Source organism: Salvelinus namaycush, chromosome 8 (genome assembly GCF_016432855.1).
Source record: "Salvelinus namaycush isolate Seneca chromosome 8, SaNama_1.0, whole genome shotgun sequence".
Classification (NCBI taxonomy): domain Eukaryota; kingdom Metazoa; phylum Chordata; class Actinopteri; order Salmoniformes; family Salmonidae; genus Salvelinus; species Salvelinus namaycush.
The window spans coordinates 11,545,430-11,556,583 of record NC_052314.1 but is presented as its reverse complement, the minus strand read 5'-3'; positions in this window follow the sequence as shown (position 1 = coordinate 11,556,583).

Below are 11,154 nucleotides of genomic sequence, written 5' to 3'. Positions count from 1 at the left end.
CGTTTTCCGTGCGGTAGCAGAGAAAACAGTCCATGACTATGGTGGCTGAAGTCTTTGACCATTTTTAGGGCCTTCCTCTGACACCGCCTGGTATAGAGGTCCTGGATGGCAGGAAGCTTGGCCCCGGTGATGTACTGGGCTGTACTAACTACCCTCTGCAGTGCCTTGCGGTCGGAGGCCGAGCAGTTGCCATACCAGACAGTGATGCAATCAGTCAGGATGCTCTCGATGGTGCAGCTGTAAAACCTTTTGAGGATCTGAGAACCAATGCCAAATCTTTTCAGTCTCCTGAGGGTGAATAGGTTTTGTCGTGCCCTCTTCACTGTCTTGGACTGTCTTGGACCATGTTAGTTTGTTGGTGATGTGGATGTCAAGGAACTTGAAGCTCTCAACCTGCTCCACTGCAGCCCCGTCGATGAGAATGGGTGTGTGCTCAGTCCTCCTTTCCCTGTAGTCCACAATAATCTCCTTTGTCTTGATCACATTGAGGGAGAGATTGTTGTCCTGGGAAATGTTTAGTCCCAGGGTCCTTAGTTTAGTGATGAGCTTTGAGGGCGTCCTCAATGCACTTATTGATGAAGCCAGTGACTGATGTGGTGTACTCCTCAATGCCATCGGAAGAAGCTCGGAACATGTTCCAGTCTGTGATAGAAAGCAGTCCTGTAGTTCAGCATCTGCTTCATCTGACCACTTTTTTATAGACTGAGTCGCAGTCACTTTAAACAGTGCAGCCAGAATAACAGAAAAAAAGATGCATTTGAGTTTGTTTAAGCTGTTTTCTAGTGATTTTTGGGGGATAAATTCATAACAATGAGATAATGATGTGTGATTTCACCTGGCATAAAACATTTGCTCTCTTGCCAGGACACTGTTCAGAGAATCTAGCCAACTACACAGCTAACACAATCACTTCAAACTGAAGCAGGAATAACACGCTAGCTGCATTTTGTGTTTTTCTATTGACATTTCTTTGTATATATCCATAACAGTTATGCTGATTCATGATTTCGACTGTCTGAGAAAATGTTTTCAGCCTGTCTGTCTGGCCCCGACTCGCGACACGTTCATTACTATAGGACAGGCTGGAGATTGAATTTCAATATGGAAACAATGTTGCAAATGTCGGAGAGACAGACAGCAAGGTTTATACCTGGACCCTCCCTTCACATTTCAAGGCCGTGTTAAGATATTAACTCAGAGAAAGACCAAGGCCCGCTCAGGTGATACCTTCCATCCCAGCATTAATTCGCTCCTGAGTGGCGCAGACATCTAAGGCACTGCATCTCAGTGCTGGAGACATGACTACAGACCCTGGTTCAATTCCAGGCTGTATCACAACCAGCCGTGATTGGGAGTTCCATAGGGCGACACACAATTGGCCCAGCTTCGTCCAGGTTCGGGTTTGGCCGCGGTAGGCCGTCATTGTCAATAAGAATTTTTTCTTAACCTGTTTGGGGTGCAGCCCGACACCGGTACACTTATGACAACATCCAGCTCAAGTGCAGGGCGCGAAATTCAAAAGATATTTTTTTTAAATATTTAACTTTCACACATTAACAAGTCCAAGACACCAGATGAAAGGTACACATCTTGTGAATCAAGCCAACATGTCCGATTTTTAAAATGTTTTACAGGGAAGACACAATATGTAAATCTATTAGCTAACCACATTAGCAAAAGACACCACTATTCTTACTCCATCAGTTTTTTACTCCATCAGTAGCTATCACAAATTCGACCAAATAAAGATATAAATAGCCACTAACCAAGAAACAACTTCATCAGATGACAGTCTGATAACATATTTATTGTATAGCATATGTTTTGTTCGAAAAATTTGCATATTTCAGGTATAAATCATAGTTTACATTTCAGCTACAATCAGAAATTGCACCGAAAGCAGCCATAATATTTACAGACACCAACGTCAAATACCTAATTACTCATCATAAAACATTTCTGAAAAATACATAGTGTACAGCAATTGAAAGACAGGCATCTTGTGATTCCAGACAATATTTCCGATTTATTAAATGTTTTACAGCGAAAACAAAATGTAGCGTTATATTAGCGTAGCCACAATAGCCAGAAACACTTGGGCGCCCACGACCAGTTCACATGCACGACAGATATTAGAAATAGCATCATAAATTGTTTCTTACTTTTGGTGATCTTCCGTCAGAATGTTGGACAAGGTGTCCTTTGTCCAGAACAGTCGTTGTTTTGATCTGGAACGGCAAATATCCCTCTTCATTTAGCATGGGCACTTGCCAAGTGGCACGGATCACTCCAACGTCAACAAAGTCAGAGAACGGAACACGGCAAAACTCCCGAAAAAATTTCAATAATCTGATTAAACTATATTGAAAAAACATACGTTACGATGATATGGTCACATGTATCAAATAAAATCTAAGACGGAGATGTTAGTCGTCCATAACGAGAGCAAAACAGAAGGCAAATTCATGTCCTCTTTCGCACGCTCCAGAAACAGGAAATGGACGGTCACGTCAAACAAAGAGCTTTAATTCCACATCAGACCAAGATAAACACGAAATTGTTTCTCTCACCGCCTCTTGACAACCAGGGGAAGGTGTATGAAGTGTATGTAGACTCTTACGTATCACGCCCATGTATAGGCATGAAGTTGAACAGAGCATCGATTTCTGACATTCCACTTCCTGGTCAGGAAGTGTGCTGCAGAATGACTTCTGTTTCACTCAGATAAATAATTCAAACGGTTTTAGAAACTAGAGAGTGTTTTCTATCCAATAGTAATAATAATATGCATATTGTACGAGCAAGAATTGAGTACGAGGCCGTTTGAAATGGGCACGATTTAACTGGCTACTCAATACTGCCCCTTGCAGCCATAACAGGTTCTTAACTGACTTGCCTGGTAAAATGAAAATGATTGTAGTAATGTTGCCTATGTGGACAGGGGTGTTGTCAGTTATAATCTTTGTACCCATTAGTTTGAACTTCACTCTTAGATCTGCTATTGTTAGCTCAAAAGAGAATCCAACTGTGGTCTGCTCACCCAGTGCTTTTTAGTTTGAATTTCCTAAACTTGAATACCCCCTCGGTTTTCAAATCACGTAGAGGGTTTGGGCTGTTGCACAGTAGCAACCAAAGCCCATGTAAGTCAATTTATAACATTCCTTCATTGGTTACTCTGAGAGTTCCTCATATTAACGTTGGCTGCGGCCTCATGCCCTATGGTGCTAACGTTGGCAAGGTAATTCCAATCTCTACTCCTTCCTTTATTACTAATAGGGATAGACCAAATGGTGCAGTTCTGTGCAATCTCAAATCAAATCAAATGTTATTTGTCACATGCGCCGACATGCGCCGAATACAACAGGCCCTAGACCTTACCGTGAAATGCTTACTTACAAGCCCTTAACCAACAATACAGTTCAAGAAATAGAGTTTAAAAAATATTTGCTAAATAAACATAAGTAAAAAAAATTATAAAAAGTTACACAATAAAATAACAATAGTAAGGGTATATACAGAGCGTACCGGTACCGAGTCAATGTACAGGTTACTTAAGGTAATTTGCACATGTAGGTAGGGGTAAAGTGACTATGCATAGATAATAAACAGCGAGTAGCAGCAATGTAAATACCGATAAATCCACTATAATTGTGTCACGACTTCTACCGAAGGTGGCTCCTCTCCCTGTTCGGGTGGCGCTCGGCGGTCGGCGTCGCTGGTCTACTAGCCCTCACCGATCCCTTTTTCCTTTTCTGTTTGTTTTGTCTTTGGTTTTTTTTCACACCTGGTTTCATTTGCGTTAATTTCTGTGTGTATAATTGTAACCTGTTGCCTGCCTAGTTTGTGCGGGATTAGTCTTTTATTGTGAAGTGCTTGGTTGGATTTACCGTTATTTGTTTTCAGGGTTACGTAAGTGTATGAGTGTCGGAACTGTGTTTGTTCCTCTGTGCGTTTGCACGGGTTCTCTGTTACGAGGGCGTTGTCCTTTTCGATTGTGCCATTCCAGTGTTGGTGGACTGTCTTATAAAAACACGCTTCTCAGACATCCCTGCTCTCCTGCGCCTGACTCCTACACCTATCACCTAGACGCACGCACCTTATCACAAATTGAGAATTTCAGTAAGCATTTCTCTACGGCTGGCCATGCTTTCCACCTGGCTACCAGTACCCCGGTCAACTGCCCGGCACCCTCCACAGCAACCCGCCCAAGCCCCCACCATTTCTCCTTCACCCAAATTCAGATAACTGATGTTCTGAAAGAGCTGCAAAATCTGGACCCCTACAAATCAGCCGGGCTAGACAATCTGGACCCTCTCTTTCTAAAATGATCTGCCGAAATTGTTGCAACCCCTATTACTAGCCTGTTCAACCTCTCTTTCGTATCATCTGAGATTCCCAAAGATTGGAAAGCTGCCGCGGTCATCCCCCTCTTCAAAGGGGGACACTCTAGACCCAAACTGCCACAGACCTATATCTATCCTACCCTGTCTTTCTAAGGTCTTCGAAAGCCAAGTTAACAAACAGATTACCGACCATTTCGAATCCCACCGTACCTTCTCCGCTATGCAATCTGGTTTCAGAGCTGGTCATGGGTGCACCTCAGCCACGCTCAAGGTCCTAAATGACATCATAACAGCCATCGATAAGAGACATTACTGCGCAGCCGTATTCATCGACCTGGCCAAGGCTTTCGACTCTGTCAATCACCACTTTCTTATTGGCAGACTCGACAGCCTTGGTTTCTCAAATGATTGCCTCACCTGGTTTACCAACTACTTCTCTGATAGAGTTCAGTGTGTCAAATCGGAGGGCCTGTTGTCCGGACCTCTGGCAGTCTTTATGGGGGTGCCACAGGGTTCAATCCTCGGGCCGACTCTCTTCTCTGTACACATCAATGATGTTGCTCTTGCTCCTGGTGATTCTCTGATACACCTCTATGCAGACGACACCATTCTATATACTTCTGGCCCCTCTTTGGACACTGTGTTAACTAACCTCCAGACGAGCTTCAATGCCATACAACTCTCCTTCCGTGGCCTCCAACTGCTCTTAAATGCTAGTAAAACTAAATGCATGCTATTCAACCGATCACTGCCCGCACCTGCTCGCCCGTCCAGCATCACTACTCTGGACGGCTCTGACTTAGAATACTTGGACAACTACAAATACCTAGGTGTCTGGTTAGACTGTAAACTCTCCTTCCAGACTCATATTAAGCATCTCCAATCCAAAATTAAATCTAGAATCGGCTTCCTATATCGCAACAAAGCATCCTTCACTCATGCTGCCAAACATACCGTCGTAAAACTGACCATCCTACCGATCCTCGACTTCGGTGATGTCATCTATAAAATAGCCTCCAACACTCTACTCAGCAAACTGGATGCAGTCTATCACAGTGCCATCCGTTTTGTCACCAAAGCCCCATACACTACCCACCATTGCGACCTGTACGCTCTCGTTGGTTGGCCCTCGCTTCATACTCGTCGCCAAACCCACTGGCTACAGGTTATCTACAAGTCTCTGCTAGGTAAAGCCCCGCTTTATCTCAGCTCACTGGTCACCATAGCAGCACCCACTCGTAGCACGCGCTCCAGCAGCTATATCTCACTGGTCACCCCCAAAGCCAATTCCTCCTTTGGTCGTCTTTCCTTCCAGTTCTCTGCTGCCAATGACTGGAACGAACTGCAAAAATCTCTGAAGCTGGAATCACTTATCTCCCTCACTAGCTTTAAGTACCAGCTGTCAGAGCAGCTCACAGATTACTGCACCTGTACATAGCCCATCTATAATTTAGCCCAAACAACTACCTCTTCCCCTACTGTATTTATTTATTTATTTATTTTGCTCCTTTGCACCCCATTATTTCTATTTCTACTTTGCACATTCTTCCACTGCAAATCTACCATTCCAGTGTTTTACTTGCTATATTGTATTTACCTCGCCACCATGGCCTTTTTTTGCCTTTACCTCCCTTATCTCACCTCATTTGCTCACATTGTATATATACTTATTTTTCTACTGTATTATTGTTTTGTTTATTCCATTTGTAACTCTGTGTTGTTGTATGTGTCGAATTGCTATGCTTTATCTAGGCCAGGTCGTAGTTGCAAATGAGAACTTGTTCTCAACTAGCTTACCTGGTTAAATAAAGGTGAAATAAAAATAAATAAAATAGTCCAGGTGGCCATTTGATTAATTGTTCAGCAGTCTTATGGCTTGGGGGTAGACGCTCTTAAGGAGCTGTGCAGTAGTAGAGAGAACAGTCTATGACATGGGTGACTGGAGTCTTTGACAATTTTTGGGGCCTTCCTCTGACACCTTATAATATCAATATCAACCACCAGACAGGGCCTGCCACCAACTATTGAACGTAGCTTGTTTGAGTTGGATACTCCATGTGACTTTAAAAATAGTAAACGAATTGGTTTGATGCATCTGAACATTAGGAGCCTGCTTCCTTAACTGGAGTGTAGATCTGGGCTTTGCAAAAGAATCCAGACATTCTGGTATTGACTGAAACTTGGATCTCTGGGGACATTCTGGACTCTGATATTAATTTTGAGGGTTATGGATTGGCCATTCTTTTTTTCTTTTTTTATCTGTCTCTTTAATGAAATCCATTTCCCTTGCCAAAATGTTTTGGCTACTATCTTTAAGTCTTTGTCTGGGGAAAATGTTATCCATAATGTCACACCCTGATCTGTTTCACCTGTCTTTGTGCTTGTCTCCACCTCCCTCCAGGTGTTGTCCATCTTCCCCATTACCCCAAGTGTATTTATACCTGTGTTCTCTGTTTGTCTGTTGCCAGTTAGTTTTTTTTGTCAAGCCTACCAGCATTTTTCCCCTTGCACGTGTCTGTTTCTAGTTCCTGTTTTCCCGGTTTTGACCATTCTGCCTGCTTGTCACACCACACTGGATTATTGACCTCTGCCTGCCCTGATCCTGAGACTGCCTGCCGTTCTGTACCTTTTGGACTCTGATCTGGATTACTGACCTCTGCTTGCCCTTGACCTGTCGTTTTGCCTGCCCCCTGTTCTAGTAATAAACTTTTGTGACTTCGACACTGTCTGCATCTGGGTCTTCCCTAAAACGTGATACATAACTGTTATAGGGGGGAGTTAACTAATTTGTTGTCTTCTTTTACTATATAAGCCTCCCTAATGAGGGGAAAGCATTCCAGAGGCTTTCTGAGTAATCATAGTGTCAGGCACAAAGGCATCCGTCCGGGTCTTACTAGGCTCTTTGCACCGCTATCTCCTTACGCCATGTTGGGCAACAACATTTTTCAAAAGACTGAGCGAAAGCGCACCGGTCTGTTGAGCTGACAACGTTAAACCTGCAAAGACGACAAAAGCCTCATGAATGGTTGAAGAGTACCCTGCAAAAACAGTTGAAGTGCACATAACAAGAGTTTGTTTGAGGCAGACACTGGTATCAGGTACCGGCAATGAAATGGTGGTTCCAACTAAAGGCTCAGATTTCCTGTGTTTCATGATCATTAATTCAATCAATTAATCAATCAACTGTTAATCAATCAATTTTATAAAGCCCTTTTTACATCAGCCGATGTCACAAAGTGCTGTACATTAATTGTATTTACATTGTATTCGTCTCCCCTCCATCTATAGGCCTCAATTAGCAGAGTAGTGACCTGAGCTGAGGAGAGGGCTGTTGTTGACGATGCCGATTATGGTTATTAGACAGCTGCTGGCCCTGGTAAAAGACAGACCTCAGTGATCTGTTTCCCAGCTGTGTACTGCCCACCGAACGTAGCTAGAGAGGCCCTCTCTCTTTCTGCCTTACCAATGAGCTGAGTAATTATCCTACAGTAGGTGTTTGCAAGACAGCAAAAACAGATATGGGACCAGGCTAGCCCAGCCATACTACCTCTCACAACACGGAGAGAGAAACATCAATGTATGACAAAAGAGTTGGGCCTTGATTCAGTTAGATGGACCTGCTATAGCAATGTTTGCTGTCTTATGAAAACTGCTCTGGAACTACAGTTTCCCTCAGGCATTAGGCAAGTGCTTGGTCATCGTTATAGTTTGACTCTTGTGGTGAGAGACAGGAATGCAAATGGAAAGGCTACATTCCGACACTGGCCGCTGGCACATTGAGACTCAGTCTGGGTTATTACACCTTCATGACACTTTGGATCAACAAGGACAAAAATAGTCCATTGGCAGAAATTATTGACCAATAGAAGGACTAGAAAATACCAACACAATTTATGATCATAACAAGCTACAATAATAGGAATTTAGCCAAATATATCACGATTTGTTGCTGTTACCTTCGTTATGAAGACAAAAACAGCATATTTTTATTTAACCTTTATTTAACTAGGCAAGTCAGTTAAGAACTAATTCTTATTTACAATGACGGCCTACATAGGCCAAACCCAGATGACGCTGGGTCAATTGTGTGCCGCCCCATGGGACTCCCAATCACGGCCGGTTGTGATACAGCCTGGATTCAAACCAGGGTGTTGGTAGTAATGCCTCTAGCACTGAAATGCAGTGCCTTAGACCGCTGTGCCACTCGGGAGCCAAGCCACAGTGTCTCAGACCACTCAGACCACCTTCCCCACAAGCCACAGTGTTACTCAGACCACCTTCCCCCCAAGCCACAGTGTTACTCAGACCACCTTCCCCCCAAGCCACAGAGTTACTCAGACCACCTTCCCCCCCAAGCCACAGTGTTACTCAGACCACCTTCCCCCCCAAGCCACAGTGTTACTCAGACCACCTTCCCCCCCAAGCCACAGTGTTACTCATACCACCTTCCCCCCAAGCCACAGTGTTACTCAGACCACCTTCCCCCCCAAGCCACAGTGTTACTCAGACCACCTTCCCCCCCAAGCCACAGTGTTACTCATACCACCTTCCCCCCAAGCCACAGTGTTACTCAGACCACCTTCCTCCCAAGCCACAGTGTTACTCAGACCACCTTCCTCCCAAGCCACAACGTTCAGTTAGCCAGTAGATCAGTCAGTTCAGCCAGGCCAGCTCTGCTTCGGGCTGTTTTTATAACTTAGAGCAGGGGGGGGGGGGGGGGGGGGGGGTTGTCTAGCCACACTGAGCCATCCCAGACAATCAATAAGTATTATGGTCAATCCAACCGAGGGAAAGCCGGGCAACTACATCCAGTGTCAGACTACCAGACCATAGAGTAGAGGTTAGCTAAGACAAACAGAACATAGAGCTGCTCCGGGATGGCACATCTATATATTTGGGGGCGGTTTCGCGGACACAGATTAAGCCTGATCCTAGACTAAATTGCACTTTTAAACTGGACTAAATGAAATGGTATTTCTCAGACATGGTTTAAAATAGTCTCAGACTTTCCCTGGTCTAGATTTTAAAAGTCTGATTTACAGAAAGACGATTAGATGTAGATCTAAGTGAAGGCTTCAATTAAACCTGTCCAGAGGCAGGTTTAACTTCAGATGAATGGATGTTGGCCCCCAGGTTGACCTCGGCATTGACTACCTGGACTACAGTATTTCACTGATGATCAAAAAGCACCACCAAGGCCAGACAGAAGAGCGGTTATAGACAGGAGCAACCCACTGAATGATTTTTATTTAATCAGTTTCCATATGTACAAAAAAAAATGCAGCTGCCATAATTTGTTTGCTTGAGCCAAGGCTTTCATCTGACTCTCTTAGGGGAAGGCCCATCCCTCTTTCCTAACAAGTACTGATTGTAGTATCTGGGATCTACATCTGTTTATATTAGTTACTATGCTGTTACTAAGCGGTGATGTATTACGACAGTGTTACGTTACTACACCTAATAGGAAATGCACATGCGCACTAGTGTGCCCGGGAACTGTAGAGCTCGAGAGGTTTTGACTAAACGAAAACTAACTGTACTCCCGTCTCCTGCCTGGTCATTTCTCCACAACACAAATATTACACTGATCACCTTGAGTTTTTTGGCATCTGGAACCTTCCATCATGAAACAGGAGATTTGTGTGGTGTAAGTGAACCGACTGTATGCAGAATAGTCCACAAAGTCTCCAATGATGTACAGTATGTGAACTGAAAGACGCTGCCTAAGCCAACTACAAGGTAGTTCTATGAATATGGGAACTTCCCTGGAGTCATTGGCTGTATAGATGGATGTCATATTCCTATCAAGTGTCCCTCTACAGCAGATGTTGAGGAGTACAGGAATCATAAAAACTGGTTCTCAATAAATGTACAAAGTGTATGCGTCCCAATTGCAGTTCTCCAACATTGTTGCATGTTGAAAAGGTGCAACTCATCTTTGGATGCTCAGCTTGAAGGAGGACAACAGTGGAATCATACTTGATGACAGTAGTTATGCACAGACCAACTTCTTGTTCATCCCCATCTTCATGCAATAGCACCTGAGCAACAACGGTACAACCAAGCTCATATCCGTACCAGAGGTGTAGTGGAGCGCATGTTTAGTGTATGGAAGAGTTGTTTCCAGTGTCTCAGAAACCCATTGCGCTTTCAACCAAGAAGATGCTGCATTGTCATAATTTCAACAGCAGTGATTCACAATTACCTCAAGCAGCATGGCTGCCCAGATTCTGGCATTGAAGATGAGGATGACCCAGATGTTCCCATGGTTGAGGCAGACTATGACATAAATGGACTACCCTGAAGAGATGTTTTTGCTATTCAGTACTTCTCACAACAAAGATAGTGATTGAGGCAAACAATAGCCGTGGATTGGTAACAAAAAGGGTTTTAATCACAAATGGAAAGATCGGGACACCAATCTGGTGCTGGTTTGAAAAGAACATTGGTACTGCTGCTGCTTCATGTTTCTCCTTCATAGCCAACTCAACATGAAGGATTCACATCTGCATATCATGCTCTTTTTTTAAATACATTAGTTTCCGCTCATGAAATTCCATGGCCAGTTTGTCATGCATGCTCAGCCTCTTTGTCTTTATCCTCTGGCTCGGGTTAGTGACACAATCTTCCCTCCTGGCTGCTGCAGATGTAACGGGCTGAACTTCATCCTGTCTTATCACCTCCAAGCTATGGTGATCATCTGCCTCTAGAAAATTATTACATTGCTGCATTAGAGAACTCTTTAGAGTTCAAGAGTTCATTACATAATTGTTATTAAGGGAGTGCAAGAGATAACTGACAACATTACTTA